This window comes from Anomalospiza imberbis, chromosome 3 (genome assembly GCF_031753505.1).
Source record: "Anomalospiza imberbis isolate Cuckoo-Finch-1a 21T00152 chromosome 3, ASM3175350v1, whole genome shotgun sequence".
Classification (NCBI taxonomy): domain Eukaryota; kingdom Metazoa; phylum Chordata; class Aves; order Passeriformes; family Viduidae; genus Anomalospiza; species Anomalospiza imberbis.
The window spans coordinates 45,114,815-45,131,795 of NC_089683.1; the positions used below are offsets into that span (position 1 = coordinate 45,114,815).

General features: G+C 46.1%; 1 protein-coding gene across 1 annotated transcript in view; it reads right to left on the bottom strand.

The window, feature by feature from the left end:
* SCML4 (Scm polycomb group protein like 4) overlaps window positions 1-16,731 on the bottom strand; it is a 67,658-nt gene extending 50,927 nt beyond the window's left edge. Inside the window, exon 1 of the mRNA XM_068184196.1 lies at window positions 15,977-16,731. The gene's annotated coding sequence lies outside the window, so the exon portion shown is untranslated. The remainder of the gene's footprint in view (window positions 1-15,976) is intronic.
* Between the last annotated feature and the right edge of the window lie 250 nt (window positions 16,732-16,981).

Here is a 16,981-nt window from a genome sequence, read left to right on the forward strand (position 1 = left end):
ACAAGAGGGGTGAACGTGTTTATGTTCAGGACTGTAAAAACACGTATTTCTAATGAGCTGTAGTCTCTTGTTGGAAGTGGTAGCCCCATATCATCATCTCCTTGAAGCACAGAAGAAATTTAACTCTCCTTGATAGAACTGAAAGTAGTTGCAGCACCCAAAACAACATTCAGTGGCATCTGTCACTGCATAGACTTTGTGTACCTTGCCCTGGAGCCACCATGTCAGCCAGGGACACTGTGGGGGATGACAGTTTTCCTTCAGTGACATCACTTTGTACTTGAGATACGCATGGCAAAAAGTTGGTTCATTTATTTAGTCTACTTTTCTGCAGAGTAAGAGTTCATGTATTCACAACTCATGCTCTTCTTCACTCCTCATATAACATTTGTTGCTTTGTTTCAAACAGACCTGATGGAGCACAAGAGCAAGAGGTGCAAAGGCTTGTAGGTGTAGTGAAAATGTGTAAAAGACAGTTGTGAGAGACCCCACTTGTGCTCTTATGAGACAATGAGAGCAGAATACACAATATAAAAGTTTTGATGCAGGGAAAAAAATCTTGCGAGACCAGACACCCTCTCAGACACCAGAATCAGGCAGTTACAGGTCACCAATGTCACCAGTCTATAGAAAACCAAGCATCCTTGTCTCGTCTGCTCAGGAAACTACCTGAGACTGTTCCTATAAATGCTGTGATTGACTTTGTGCCTGCCCATGGGAGCTGAAGGAGGTGCAGCAGCCAGTCTGGGCATGGGTGGCACTCTGCTGGTTGGCTTTCACATCTTGGAAAATGGCACATTTCTCTTTGCAGGTGATTTCAGGCCTTTCCACCTTCATGCCTCCAGCCTCTGCTGAAGGTTACCCTGCAATAGCAATTCTATAGTGCTTCATTAAATAATTTGCCAGAGGATCCAAATCAAACAGAGTTAAAGGAAGGAAACACCCTTTTACCTTTGCAAATGTGCCTCGGTGCAGCAGAAACCCACCAATGTGTCTGCCACGGGTGCTTTGCTGGCTCCTCCAGGCTCAGGAGTAGCAGAAGGGGTCCTGCAGCAGGCTTGCTCTTCAGGTACTGAGAGCAGGTCCTGGTATTTTCAGTCGCTGCATTGGGGTGGGAAAGGACTGGGCAGCATGCAAGCAGTGTCTGTGCTGTATCCTGCCCTCTCCTCCCCCTCACCATCTGGGGTCCTTAATGAAAAGACAGGGAACTGGTAGAAAAAAACACAGGATTCTTCAAAATCCAGACAAAAATTGTTGATGGTGTCTGCACCTTTTGTTGCTACTAAGAGCAAAAGAAAGGGAAAATGGTTCCCAGTATATTCTTAGAGCCTGATTATTATTTTTTTAAGTTAAATTCATCAGCAGTGACAGTGCTGTCCTTGAGGAGGTGTTCTTTTGAAGGATAGCACCCTGGTGACAGCAGGTAGAGCAGTAGCTGCATGGCCCTTCTCACTCAGGTTTGCTTAATGAGCCAGAAGAACTTGAAAACCCTGGCGAGAATGGGACCCCCAGGAACAGCCGAGGCCAGCCTTGCCTCCTTATCTTACCTTTCTTCATTTGGCCTGACGTTTTTGTTGCAGATGTGTAGCCTGTAGCAGGGAGCTGGAAGAATGAAACTTTATAGGGAGCGAGTGAGTACAGGCAGAGCACCAAAGGAAAGATGTGAAAAATGGACGAGCGAGGCCATGTGAGTGGCAAGGGTCACTCTGCAGAGGCGGTGAAGGAAAATGTGCACAAAGAAGGGACAAAGCAAAGGCAATTTCTTCCTTCCCTCTCTATCTTATGTGGAGCTAGTGGCCCCACTTCTGATATTGCAGAGAAGCAAGAAGAAATACAGTGGACTTGGTGTCCAGCCTTGGCAAACTGCAGGTGTGGGTGGGGTTCCACTTGCAGATCTTTGCCTCAGACTGTGGTTTACCATTTGCGACACAAGGTCCCAGAAAAACAACTTGGATCCCTCCCCTCACTGTCATGAGACCTCCTGCCTCAGCTTCTGTGTATGCACAGGTGCCATTTTGTTTTGCTAAAAAGACCCTCTTAAAATCCCCTGTCCTGAAATCCTGAGGGTGGTAAAATTGGCTGCTGGGGGACCTGTCCAGGAGCTGTGCAAAACCCCCTCTGGGATCTTGGAGAGGCAGGATGGAGAGCTAAGGCCAAGGGCTGAGTATTGTAAGTTTGGTATTTATTATACAAGTAGATGCTCCTGCAGACTTCCAAGCTCTGCTTGCCAGGCCTTCCTATCAGACTTCCTCCACTTCATTTCCTCACCTCCCCTGCCTCATCTGAGCATCCTCCCCTTGGTGTTGACAGGTTGCAAAGTCTCCAAAGGAGACAGGTGCTCTCCCCCACTGCCTCCACAGCCATTATACTCCTGCTTAGGTGGCTCATGAGACCCTGCATCCTTCCCCAGCATCCCTCTGGATGTAGGGATGTGTATTGGAGGGCTGCTCCCCTTCCAGGCTGTAATCAGCCTCCACCTGCTTCTCTGCCACCCTGCCTTTGACCATCAGCAGCCTGGGGCCAAGTGAACTTTCCAGTCACTGGGAGGACTGTAACACAGAGTACATCATTCCTCTCTCCCTTACCTATCAGCTGTGATTTCCAGCACCAAGATCCTCAAGTTTCAGTTTTCCCAAGTGCTGGAGATGCAAAGATGCCCAGTATGTCTGACAGTCTGACATTAATTAATTGATTGATTAATTAATTATATGGCACTGCAGCTGTGATTCTGAACCAGCAATTTAATTTAAACTGGTCTGATTCCTGAAATCATCTGTAATTAACACAAATAATCCCTAGAACAGAAAGTGGAGTCAAGTTGAAAAACTCCCTGTCTTCCCCAGATTCAGGTTACTAAGAAATATAAGCAAACTTTATATGGTAAAAGAGAAAATTGTCATGATGAATAGCTTGAGGTGGTCTGGATATTTTATGTTGGTATTTATTGCCTCCTGTGCTACTCTCAGTGTTTCATTATGGTTTACACCCTGCCATCCTGAGCTACCTTGCCAAGTACATTTCTAATACAGAGACAGCCCCTGTCCTGACTACAAATGCCATCATTCCCCACCTTTCTTGAGCCCACAATATGGATAAAATATCCATTTTTCCTTCCTTTACAGATTATATCTACTACATGAAATCACCAGGGCTAATGTGCCTCTTTTGGGAAAAAGATGTGGCATTCATCCCTCTTTCCCACAGAAATATGCTTTGCAGGCAGTCTGAGCACTGAAGAAGCAGTCCACTGCTTCTCCAATTGCACACAAATGATATCCCAGCAGCATGCTGGGGAACCCTGGGGTGCTTGGCTGCCATGCCCTGCCCCCCTGCTCCTGCACCAGTCCACGTGCTGCCTCCCATTCCACCACCAGGAACAGCCAGCCCATGACTCCAGGAGGGCTTCTCACGCATACCAGAGCTGGTGTGCCTACCACAGATATCTGCCCCAAGAAATAAATTAGCCCCCTAAATCTGAAGAACTGATATTACAAAAGTCAGTAGGGAAATATCTTCTTTTGGACAGAGGGCAGAAATTTCACACATTTCTCACATAAAGTTAACTTTATTCCTTAGGGATCTGATGCACTTTTTTATTACATTTTGAGAAATAATACTTATAAAAGATTCATCATTTTCTGGCATAAACTGGAGTAGCTCTTATGTTTCTGTCTTTAGAGATTTCAGGGACCACAGATTCCGAAGATGCTGAAAGCTTCTACTTCTACACATGAGAGATACATTTATACTCAAATCACATTTTAACATTTTAATTGGACAGCATGAATAAGAGGATATTAATTTAATAATTAAGTTCAGGAATAAGAAAAGCATGTGCATTACTACCTAGAGCCTGCTGTGTTAACCTGGACTGTTTGAGAACCAGATGGTCACCCCAGTGCTTCCCACTCGAGCAGAAAAGCTCTGGTACCTCAGCAATCACTAGGCAGGATGGCAGAGGGTAGTGGGGAAGTTTCAGACCATCAGCTGTGATTTTTTGCTGGTACACCCCTTTTGGGAAGGTGAGTTCTGGCCACTCGCAGGCTTGCTGTCTGCCTGGACTCTGGATCTGTCTTTTGGGAAGGCTGCTGGTGGCTCTCAAAGTGCAGATCAGATACATCTGGAATAAAAGTGTGCTGGGAAACTGCAAAATATTTCAGACCTAAGACTGAACCATGGGAATATCATACAGCAAGTTTGAAAGGAGCAGCTCACTGTGACTGGGGAGCAAAACTTTGCTAACTGGGGCTGATTGTTAAAGGACAAGCACTCTAAAGTTCACCCCTGTTTGACTATATCTGTAATTAATTTTCTAAATAAATATATAACCTTGACTTTTCAGAACTGTTTTGATCCACTTCCTTCTCCAACTAACCATCATTTTCTGTTTTCTCAATGATTTTTACATTGTGTTTGGCAACAACCCTGTTTTCATCACCTAGAAACTCAATATTCAGAGCAAAACCTATCCAGCTGGCTCATGTGTCAGAGTCTACATACCTTCAGCAATAGAATCTGAAAAATTGTACTGATTAAATGTCTGCTTTTGCTGCTATTTAAAAAAACACATCCCAGATGAAAGGTCCCTCTGAATGAATTTTCAGTTGGTCTGTGCTTGCAAGGGCCTGTCAGTAGAAGGCACACTTCCAAACCTGATCCGAGGGCAACTAACAGAAAGCTTTCTGACATTTTATGGAACCAGTTTGGCTCCTGTGTAATTCTGACAGTGGCTGGTGAGAGCAAACGCAGAGCACTAGCAGAAGGCATACGTGCTCTTGCAGTACAGCTTAAAGCTCAAAGCTCTGCAACAGGGCTCTGTGGGACCAGAGAGGAACTTGCATTGCATACTCAGTTCCTGCACACAGGCATTTTTTCCCCACCACATGTTGAATTGTTTACTGGTGCTCAAGGTGTCACTGTTTTCATATTTTCTATGTCTGTATCACAGAATTGGCAAGAGATTTCTAGAATGGCAATGTCTTCCATTCCTGACTACATTTCTTCTTACTAACTGGGACGACAACTCAGGTAGCAAAGACAACTCCTGGATATACCAGGGGCTGCCAAGGAAGAAATGCCTTCATGCACAGGCTGAGGCACACAGCAGCCTGAGCCTGACAGCAGCCACCCACGGCAGCATATTCTGATGGACCACAGAGGTTCCTGTGCTCAGTGGCAGCAGGGGCTCTGGGAGCTGCTCAGTGTCTCAGGGCTGTCCCACTATATGGATCACCAGAGGAGCAACACAGAGAATGATTGGTAGCACCCGCCTTCCCTCAGGGAGACCTCCCTCCATCACCTGCCAAGCACAGTGGGCACTTGGTGAGAAGGGCTCAGGGTGCCTGTACAAGCCCTGGCAAGAAGGGTGGACTGTTCTTCTCCCCCATCACCTGAATCCCCTTAATCAAAAGCTTTTATAAAGCCCCTCCATGCCCCAGGCACACTGCTTCGCTGCAAAGTAATTTTAAAATTGTTCAGTGAAATATTTCAGCTTTTAACCTCTTTCTTCTGCCAGTGAGAAAGCACAAATGAATATGAGACAAATGAAATATCTGCAGGTCATAGTTCATTCTGCCTGCCCCTCTGTAGGGGATGGTCACACTGGATGGAGGTAAGTCATCCTTTTTATTGTTTGTGTGTGTGACCACATCACTTATGAACAGATTATAAGCTCTTTGCAGCAGTGTTTGAGACAACTAGTATGTATCTCTTAATTCAATTTCTGTGATATTGCAGAGGAAATGGAAAGGCAGATTGAAAAGCTTCTTGTGTCTCTCTTGAAAATCCAAACCGGTCTCTGAATGTGGATCATGTGTGTTTCAGATGCCCACAGCAGAACAGGCAGTGTCCCACTGCAAACTCCTCCCTCTGCACCTTAAAGTCCAAAATCAGATTTACTCTCTTGTGATGTAATTCACACAGGATCCAATACAATCAATGTCATCACCCCCCAATTTTTTTGTCGGAAGCCATTTTCTCTACTCAGAGTTCATCCTATTTTCCTTGCAAGTTTCTTTTCTCCCTTATCAGGAGGCTGTGGCACGGTGCTGTCCACAGCACATGATGACTAAAGCCTCCTGAGTACCAGGAAGAATTTCAGACTTTATTTGTTTAATTTTCCTCCCACTTTCCTCTAATTTTATGTCCCCTTATGGAGCACAGTCTCCTGGCCTTCCCAGCCTATTTTTTCTCTTCTGATGCTTAAAGGCACCTGCATTAACCAACCTGAGCAGCCCCCTCTAGTAATCACAGGCAGCATGACTAGAGTTTCAGGCTTTTCACTGTCCCAAAATTAGCATAAGAAACTGGCATATGGACTGTGACTTTAGGCAAATGTGACCTTTTCAGAGGCTGACTTTATTTATTTATTCTGCTGCCATTTATTTCTGTGTTAAAAAAAAAAAAAAAAAAAAAAAAAAAACAAACAAATAAACAGAAAATTCAAGGATGTAGCGCACTGTCTCCTGGACCTACTAACAATAAATAATTACAATACCTCTGACTAGCAACACTTCTTCATGGAACAATAATTAAGATTGCAGTCACAGCCTGGGACACAGGCTGAGTACACAGCGAGACCATCGTTAGCATTTCCAGTTCCTCTGCAGCTTCATTTAGCTGGTAAAGGGCCAGACATGAGTGCCCCCATGGTTGCACATGTCTCTGCATGCTGGCCCTGATGGGAGAAATAACTGAGTGGCACACATGGCCCTGTTTGCCATTGGACCTGTACATCACAGGTTTCGATAACCTCACATTATTTCGGGGAAAACCAGCTCATGTGAGGTCTTAAAGCACACAGATGGGCATCCATGGCAATTTTTTCCTGCTCTGGAAAGCTCTTTCCCTTTCTGGCCTCAGGGACCATTTCCCTTGGCACAGCCTTCCACAGGGTTTGCTGTCAGCTGCACTCTTTGAGTCGTGCTCTGAGTACCCCTGAGCATACCTGAGAGGGGCTGGAGCCTCACTTCTTTCTTCTCCCAGCTCCCTTCCTGCTCTGAAGCTTTCACCCAGGCAGGAGGAGGGGCTTCTCTGTGCTCATCATCCCCTCCCATATGTCCCACTGCATGAAACCTCTGTATCTGCAGAGCTAGATATTAATGAGTTTGAGAGAACACACCAGCTTCCAAATTAATTAGAATAAATCACCCACCAGAAGTCTCAATCAATCCTGCTCTCCCCATTTCAGAGAGGGGGATATTCCTGCGTGCCTACCTCCACATCACATACCCTGACCTCCCTTCATTTTCTCCTCATCATATGGCAGCTTACTGCCTACCCAGGTAAATAAATACTACAGCATATAGTCATAGAAACATTTAGGTTGGAAAAGACCTCAGAGGTCATTGAGGCCAACTGCTAACCCAGCACTGCCAAGTCCACCACTAAACATGAGCTTTTCCCTGGACAGACCCTCTTGCTCCACATGTTCCAAGCTCACAGAGACACAAAAGCCCTGGCACAAGGTTAATGGTAGCTCGCCTGAGCAGATCTTTCTTTTTGACAAAGACAGATCCCTGAGGTTTTTGCCATCTCAGCATCGGTCCCTGCTGTCACCAGAGGCTGCCACCGCTAAGCATGTAAAAATAATGTGTAAAGAAAAAAAACAAATCATGATTTATGCAATATTGTCTCCCAGTTCAATAATCTCATTTAATTAGAAATCAGAGGTAACAACAATGGCAGGTAAATTTAATATATTGAAGACTGAAGGAATTTCACTATCTCTAATAATCTTGTTAAGAAAAATGTCCCTGAAGTTGCAGGTTTCTCCCAGGTGTCTCTCCCATTACCACACAGCTCGATCCCAAAGTAACCATCCCAGAGGACTAGCACAGCCACCAGCACATTTTTGTGTCTGCTGCAGGGTGCCCTGACACACCCAAGCTCACGAGTGCAGGTGTAGAAGGAACACAAACCTGTGGTCACGCAGAGACAGGAGCAGGCTGAAACACTGACACTGTGGTCAGTTCCATCAGCCTAATCACTTGATTATTTTTCACTCCAGAGCAAATTTACCTTCATCTGGTCAGCTGTGAACAAGAGAAGAGCCATATTTTCTGGTTTTTTAGCATCACTCAAGAAACCCACGTTCTGAGAGGCAAGGATATTTGCACAGGCTTAACTTCAGTGACCCAATGCCACTACAGCAATCCCAAGAGAAGCGCATGTTAGCCTGTATACAAAGGTTTTTAGCCAAGCTGAGGGCGCAGCAGGACTTGCACCCCTCAGGCACACTGCTGAATTTCACACACATGGAAAAGGTGGAAAAAAGCCATGCAGAGGAGGAACAACAGTTTGTTTTTTTTTTTGTTTTTTTTTTTTCCCAGAGAACACCCTACCCTTCCTGTAGCCTCTGCAGTGAGGCGGGACCAGTCCAGCAGCCCTGGGGTCTCCAGGCAGGTTGCAGTACAGCTCCCAGTGTGCAGAGGGACATCCATTTTTTTGGGGAGACATACACACATGTGGGTAGAGCCCAGCCGTGCTGCTCACTGACCTGCACGAATGGGACTTCCCAGCTGAGTGAGTGAAGGCAGGAGAGCCAAGCCTGACAAAATCAGAAGGAACACTGCAGCCCTGCCTCAAAGATAGCAGCATTGGGGCACACAGCAGAGCCTTTGGTTGGGAAATAGGGAGCACTCCCAGCCACACTGGGAGCTCAACAAAGACAGAGGAACCCATCTTTTCCTAGCTCTTGCATCCCACCGAGCAGAACTTCCCTCACTCCCATGTGAAATACCAGTTCAGCCAGGACTTAACTTCTGTGTCTCCTTGAAGCCTGAGGGACTGCAACCACCTCCAAATGTGTGCCAGCTCAGAGGTGACACAACAACCTACACAACAAGCAGCATACTCTCCTTACCACATTTTAAGGAAAACTGCTCATATATCAGCACCAGAGCGGTGTTTTAGATTGCTAAGCGTCCTCTTGAATAACTAAACAGCAGTGAGTAATATGTATTTACATACATTATGGTCTATTCCCTCAGTGGAAGGCGATTTGTGCAGATAACTTCCATTAATGTTAAAGGGAGTCATTCACATAAATCCTTGGCACATTAATGGCCCACGAGCCTCCTCTGTGTAGTAGTTCGTGCTGCTGCATTTAGCGAACGCGATATAAGCGTGGCCAACTTAATATGCAAATAAATTCAAGTATTTACAGAGCCATAAGAGATAGTTACTAGGCACATCTCATTCATCGTTTACAGGGAAATAGATGGAGGTTGCCAGATTAAATTGGGAGATAAATGCAACAAACATTTTTTTAAGGCAACAGGGTACTGAGTCTCCACATATACATAAATAATGATCATAAACAATTTCTTGAATACATCCCCTCTTCTATTTGTTTTTACTCTGTGAGCGTCTTTACTACACATCTGCACTGAAGCACTATTTGTTGCATTGCTGTTGCCTGACAGTGGCACAGGAGTCCCTTCTGTTCCTCGGGGATAGAGGAGGGCCATGCACCATCCCTGCTCACTCACTCACCACCTCCTTGGCAGCTGCACAAGCTGCAGGAAAGGAACATTCTCACCTTGAAAAAATGGGCCACCCACTACAACTCCCTATTTCCCAGCACCAAAATGTGAGCCCTTCCTCTACTGGCACCTGGTGCAGGAAAGAGACGTGAGACTTTTTGTGCCATTTCTTCTCACAGATGTTCTCTTGAGAATCTGCTCTGGGCATTTGCAAAACAAGAGCCCTCACCAGGTATGTACTTTTCTGAGGCAGAAAACAGACATCTTCTGTGGGAAACAGATCTTAAAAATGCATCAGATACAGTATTACTGAAGTCCTCCTTCAGTTCCCTCTGCATGATTTTTAAGATGCCATGCCAAATGGAAATGTCCTCCACAAAATATTTCTTCCTGGGGGTAATGAATGAAGTAACACTGATTCACTTCATTCTTTCTGATGGAGAACAAGGAAAAATTCTCTATCTCTACTGCCCAGTTCAATAGGAAAGTGCACATACAAGCTCATAGAAATATACAGATACATATATTAAAAGGCCTTATCTACCATTAGACTCCACAGCATCTGCTGGGCTGCAATCCTATTGATGCTGTGGGGTTTTTCATAGGAGTCACCAACAAACCCCTGAAGTCATCCTGGAGTCCCTGTGTTGGCTCTGGGCTGGTGTATCTGCCCAAGCTTTAGACCACAGCAATGAGTGTGTGCAGGCATTTCCCTGCAGAGCCAGAACCCAGCACAGTGGCAGCTCAGCCCAAAATCAAAAATTTTAGCAGAAACAAAAGAAAACCTCCCAAACTCTCAGGTTCTTTAATAGGGAACCCCTACTTCTAATGTTGCCCTTTGGATTTGTCCTTAGCTAAAACCCCAGAGCTCTCTTTTGCCCTGTTCAATGCCTGTCTCTCCTTTCAAGATCTCTTCTGAGTACCACCTCTGGCTGGGTTTGAAGACCTCTCCCAAACCTTTACTCCTGCCTCCAGTCATGTTTCTCCCCCCAGAGTGTCCACAGGTCTCAATGGCTGCAAACCACTGATGTGTACTTTGGAAATCAGATCGTTTTACACACTGATCCTGTAAAACAGAGGTTCCACCAGAAAGCAGCTTGTGACCCCTTGCTGCCTCCCCAGAAGAGCCTCCACAGCTGCTTGCAAGGTGCAGTGCTGATCTCATGGCTCAGGTCTGCCCATTCTGCCCCGTATTCAGGCTGCTCTGTGGGGCCGGGGAGAAGCAGCTACCCAAGAGATGACTTTGGCAAGGGGACAGGAGGTGGCAATTGGACACCCAGCAAGTAAGACCAGTAGTGATCCCTCATTTCCACCTTTCCTTTCTCTTGCCTTGATAGACTGAGTGAGTGACGCATTCCCTCTATGAGTTTATAGAGTGCCTAAACACTCACTGGAGTCTCTCAGGAAGACAACTACCATAATTCTCAATAAATCTGCCTGTGGTGCAAGACAGGGTCTTGGATTAAAATCCTACTTCTCTATGGTGTCTTTTCTGGCAGGCAGGCAGGAAGAAATCATTGGGGGCCAATGCTGCTTACAGGCTTTCAGGCCAACAAAGACTTGTCCTGCATTTTGGGAAATGGTGGTTTACATGTTACTCACAGTTAGCTCTTTCATTGAAATCTCAGGTGTGTGACGCCTGCAGGAAGATGGGCTGAAACAAGAAAGCATCTCATACCTTCCCTGCACCTCCCACCAAGTAAAACACAATGCATCTTGTGGTACCTCCCTCACACCATTGACACACAAGTGGAAGCATGGAGAGATGGAGGCAAGCACCATGAAAAGGCATTTACACAACAGAGAGGCAGGGCAGCTCTCAGAGACTCATCCCTCAGCAAAAGGCAGCATGGGCTCACACGCTGCTCGCGCCTGAGAAGCGTCACAGAGAAACACAGCTGCTTTTTCAAATTACTGGAGATTACAGGGGATGCCACAAGGAATCGCCTATCACTGCACATGCCATGGGATGAACTTTCTGTAGTTTTCCTTGTGAAAGCAAAGCTTGCACAGGTGCCAGCAGAAGTCCAGCAATTGGGCAACTGCTACTCCTTGGCCCCCTGTGTTGAGGTGGGAGCAGTGTACAGGGCCAAACACGGCTTCAGGTGCAGCACCAGTTCCAGCCACCAAGGAAAGTGTATCTCTACCAGCATGTATCTGGGGTGGAGCTGCAGGTGGCCTTAGCCAGCTGCCCATCTCCTGAGCCACGACCTCGGAGCAGCAGCATGCTGGCAGGAAGGCGGGCAGTGCCTGCGTGCCAGGGCAGGGTTAATAGAGGGGTGAGACCTTGAGCCTTCTCCTTCCTGCGCCAAGTTCAGCTCCTTCCCCGCTGCTCCAGCTGCAGCAGAGCTGTGAGGGCACCCAGCATCTGTATGTGGGGCAGGTGGGGAGCGGAGCCTATGTGAGGAGCAGGATAACCACAGCACTCCAAGCAATCTGGGGCACAGCTCTGAATGCTCTGGTTCAGTCACACCTGTCATAAATAAAGAAAATGCCAGCGAATATTTCTGGGAGCCCCATGTATAGCAATACTTGAAGAAACGAGAGCAACAGCTGGGCCCTGCAAAAGCTTTTGTCGCGCTGACATTTGGAATGCCGAGCACACCGGCAGCAGTGCACATGCCAGAGAAGAGGAACAGGAAACCAGATGCATATTCCTGGCTGCACTGCCAGCTGATGTTGGAAAGGAAACGCCATCCTTTGCATCTCACACCCAAAGTGAGCAGAGTAACAAACTCTTACAGGGGGAAAGTGGAAGGCTAGCATTTATAGCACTGTTCCTTCTGTACTGTGAGAATCACCCCTAAAGATGAGGGCAGTATAAACTGCAGGGCTACAGCAAACTGTTCAATTCAAGAGGAATTATTCATCCTTCAGTGGAATATAATTACATATCCAGACTCTCTCTGGGCAATCCGTTATTCAAGTCAAATTTACACTATTTCCTAAAGGGAACAGTCAATCTTAATGAATGACTTACAGGTTCATAATATTTAATAAAGCTTTATTAAAAATATAAAATCAGAAGTTGAGAAGTTTAATAAATTTTGACTCCACCTTCACTGCACATCACCTTTTCTTTTGTTAATTTCTTCATTCTCATCAATAGAAGAACTTGGTGCAAAGATGCTAACTTAGATTATCAGTTCTTTTCAATTTTATTTGTCAATAACAAATTAGCCTGTATCTTTAGTGCACCAATATATCATGATTGTGTTCAGCAGAGCAGTGTGTAATCACCTAACACACAATTTTGAATCAAATTTCTTTTCTAATATACAGCAAAATAAAGAGAAAATTTTGCTTCCTTTGTACAGGAAACCAATTCCTCGTGAGGCAACTTGTTATGACAGAATTAATACATGTAATTAATTCTTCCCTCCAAGGTGAGCCTGGAATATTTTCTTTGCATAAGTAAAGCAATTATTGTTCATTCTCACTGTGGAGAGCCATCACCTGTTAAACACCGTAGCTGCTCTTAATGGTCAGCTGGAGAACTCAGATGGGAGTGTTTTATATAAATAAAGCTGACTCCTCCTTTGCACCATTTTAAAGCTGTAGAGAAAGAAGTAGGGTAGGATTTTAGGGTATTGGGGTATATTTTCACATTGTTACTTTTTTTTAAAGGCACCATGTGGCCATTGAGTGAAATGAAAGTGAACTAAAACCCCTGAAGAAAATGAAATTTTATTTATGAAAGTGAACTAAAAGCCCTGAAGAAAACAGGGCTTTGCTGACTCCAGTGTTACCAAATATAAACATTTCATTTTTTTCTATTTTTAACAGAAATCATTGCTGTCTTGCTCTCATCAACTATTTCCTGAAGGTCTTCCTTACCCCAAAATGTGCTTTTATCCCTTTTATTTACTTGCCAGGTGTGTGTGGGTTCCCTGCCATTTGCAGGAGGAGAGCATGCCTCTGCCTCCAACTGGAAGTAATCTGGGTGTTTCCAAAATAGTGCTAGGAATATGGGCTAGCCTTAGTGATGTGAGCTCAGTTCACTGCAGGGAAGGAGCCCACCGAGAAGTGGTGATGCTGGGGAATTCGAATCCCAGAATCATGGAATATCCTGAGTTGGAAGGGACCCACAGGATCACTGAAGTCCAGTTTCTATGATTCAACTTAAATGAGCTAAGTGATCCCATATTTTACTATTGGGTTTGAGCTGGTTCCCACCAGAGCGGGGTGCTGGGGGAGTCCAAGGATGCTGACAGGCACCAGTATGGTCAGGGATGAGGAGGATGGATGCATCCCCACTGAGGTCAGCCCATGTCCCAGCAGAGAGGCCCTTGCCCAAGTGCCTCCCCATAGCAGGGCTGGCTGGGGGAGCAGGCAGGAGCCCAGCTAGCAGCGCTTGCCGTCTCCTGTTACCAGGATGTGAACAGACAACTGTCCCATACCCCACTTGCTCATTCACCCCACAACCTGACCTCTCTTGCTTTTTTCCTTTTCTTTAGTATTACCTAAATTTGAGGGAGGGAAAGATGTTGGGGAGACATCAGTGTAAAGTCACATCTCAGGCTACTGAACCTCTGGTACCATGATAAGGTGCTATAACATGTTTCTCTTTGAAAAAAAAATAGATATGTTTAACAAAATCCCAAATCTTTGTGTCATGCATGGAACTAAGGGAATAGCGAAGGGAGAGTATCCTATTGCCATTTCTTCTTTCTAGGTCCCATAGCCACCGTCAGGCACCTGTGCAGTCATGTCTCAACCCTGCAGGTGAGAAACCTCATGGCAAGTCACTGAATGCTCAAGAAAGAAAATTGTCCCTTTCTACCCATCCTTTCCCACAAAACATAAGGAAGTATTTGACTTCAACATTTCCAGTAGAGAGAATAACAGAAACATCAGAGTTACTGCACTCACCAACAAAGCATTTCTCAAGGTATACCTTCTGCAGTGTTCTGATTTAATTCAGCACATGTACTTTTCCTGTTGGTTTTTTTCCCAGTCCCTCTTTCACACACAGTCACTCAAAAACTCGTGCCCCTAACCATCTTTCTAATCTAAAGAGCAGGTGCATCAGCTAACTAACTTTTATTTTATCTCCCTCTTTATCAGAGGGGCTCTGCCTGACCGGGAAAATCAGTGTGACATCTGAATTAAAATACAAAGTCACCTGCAGCCAGAGAGAACTGGGAGGCACCCCATCTAAACAAAATTACAAAACCTGAACTTGCAAATCTCCAGGAGCCATGTCCTCAGCTGGTGTCAGATGAGGCTGGAGCCAAGGAAGTTTTGCTGATTTACACCAGAGGCTGATTGAACGCGGTGTGCTGAGCTGCACAGGGACCGGCAGCACGGCGGGGCAGGGGGTGCTCTAAGTACTCCTGCAGCACAAAGCCACTCTGGAGACTCAAGCCCGGCTCCCACAAAAAACAACATCCCTTTCTTTGCTTTACTTCTCCCATTGTGCCTTTGGTGTGTCCTTGAGAAAAACGTCTTCAGAAGCCTCTTTGAAATGAACCCAGGATTAAACAGCAATCCCCCTCCAAGCAGAGCATCCGAGCAACTTTCCTTCCGCAGCTCGCCGGGTTAACTTTATTCCTGCCACAAGCCCCGCATGCACCAAACCCAAAAGCAACTTCTTTCTGCCAGACCGCTGCTGTCAGACGAGCCCCAGGCAAAGCAACCAGCCCCCGCAGCCATGCAGCAGCGATGGAAAGGTGGAATTACTCACTGAACCACGCCGGGCTTCACCCTCTGTGAGCAGACACAGGGTGCGGTGCGGGCTGGGGCGGCAGCGGGGGATGCAGGGCTAGGGAGGGACCAGCAGGGCTAGCCAGGTGCCCGCAGGCATTGCATCCCCGTGCTCCGTGCTCCCTCAAAGTTAGCTTTAAAACACCTCAAAAGACAGACACGAACAACTCCACTCAAGTGTGCTCCTCAGTGTCTCTCAGAAGCTAGCAGCCTGTTGGTCTCGAAGGAAAAACCCAGCCTGCAAACAGTATTGCTCCCTCCAGGTTTCAGTTAGACATAAAAATTCAACTTAACAGCTGGTTTGAAGATATGAAGATATTATAATTAAGCTCATTGCTCTATGAACTATACCAAAACCCCAGAACATGTGACATATTTACTGTCTGCTACATATATTGCAATATAAGTTGCTTTTAAAATGGAAGAGACATTTATCTTGGCAGCAAAAAAAAAAAAAAAGACCACTTAGATTCAGGTTTGGAAAAGCCCAAAGCCACACTGCATGCAGAGTGCCCTGTAGTCAGAAGTCTTCACTAACTCACACACACCCCCACACAGACACAGACACAGCACACGCTGATCTCTGCCTCTCTCCCCACAGGAACTGCTCCCAGGGCTCTGGAAGGATGTGCTTTGGGGAAGAGAGTCTGCAACTGAGGAGCTGCAAAGTTAACACATACAGACAAACAGAACAAGAACTGCTCTGACAAGGCTCAGCGACAAACACCAGGTGAACAAGAAGAAGAGGAAGAGGAAGAAGAAGAAGAAGCATGCTTTCCCCTTACCTATTGCTTAGGCTAAGACACTGAGCAGAGTCTTTAGAGAGCCTGGGCATTGGGACCCAAAGGACAGAGGACTTTCAGCATAGTCACAAGGACCCAGCAAAAGCCATCTTCTCCCTGTCTTTTAGCACAGTGTAAGTCTCCAGCAGCTCAGCTCTCCAGCTGCAAACATCTCATTAGACTAATGCATTCAGCACAGGCAGAAAACTCAATTTACCATAGCTACAGCAATGAATTTCCATTACGATGACAGCTTCAACCACATCATGTCCGGATAAGCAGCCAACCACTGCCTTTTAAAGAACACACGCATTTAACACGCAGAAAACGAGGCCTGCGTGGCGGGTTTCCTTTCCCTTTGCAACTAGATTGAGAAGAAAAATTGTCATTTCTTTTTATTTCGGATACTCTGCAACCTGAAAGGTAAAGACATTTGGACTCTTCCTGCCCCCTCTCCCCCCCCCCCTCAAAGCAGCACTGTCTTTTGCAATACGGTGCGTTGGGCTGCAGTGAGAAGAAGGGGTGTTTGCAACATTTCTGGTCTCACTACCCCTCCTCTGTTGCCATGGAAACCGGACTGTAGCATCAGCCCTTTGTCCCACTCCTGCAGCAGCCTGGCCCGATGCTGAGCTTACGTGATGTGCCACGGATGGGAAGGACCAGCCACTTCGGTTTTGATAATTTACACGGAAACTGGGGGAACAGTGCCTGGCATCTTTCTGCCAGCGGCACCGAGGGCGTGTGTACAGTGTTGCTCACACACACACACATGCACCTGTACACAAACTCACAAAGTCGGCTCTGTGCAGAATCTTACAGGTATGGCCAGGCAAAGATATCCATAATGTACAGAAATTGTATAACTAGTTATGGCTGCCACGCTGTACCGCTTGGGCAGAATGCAGGACTGGCTTTTCATTGAATTTCCAGTCACTCATGACTGAAAGTGCCAGTTCTTCCCATGTTTAGCACAGCACTAGCAGCTCTTACCATCTAAAAAAGGGAAAA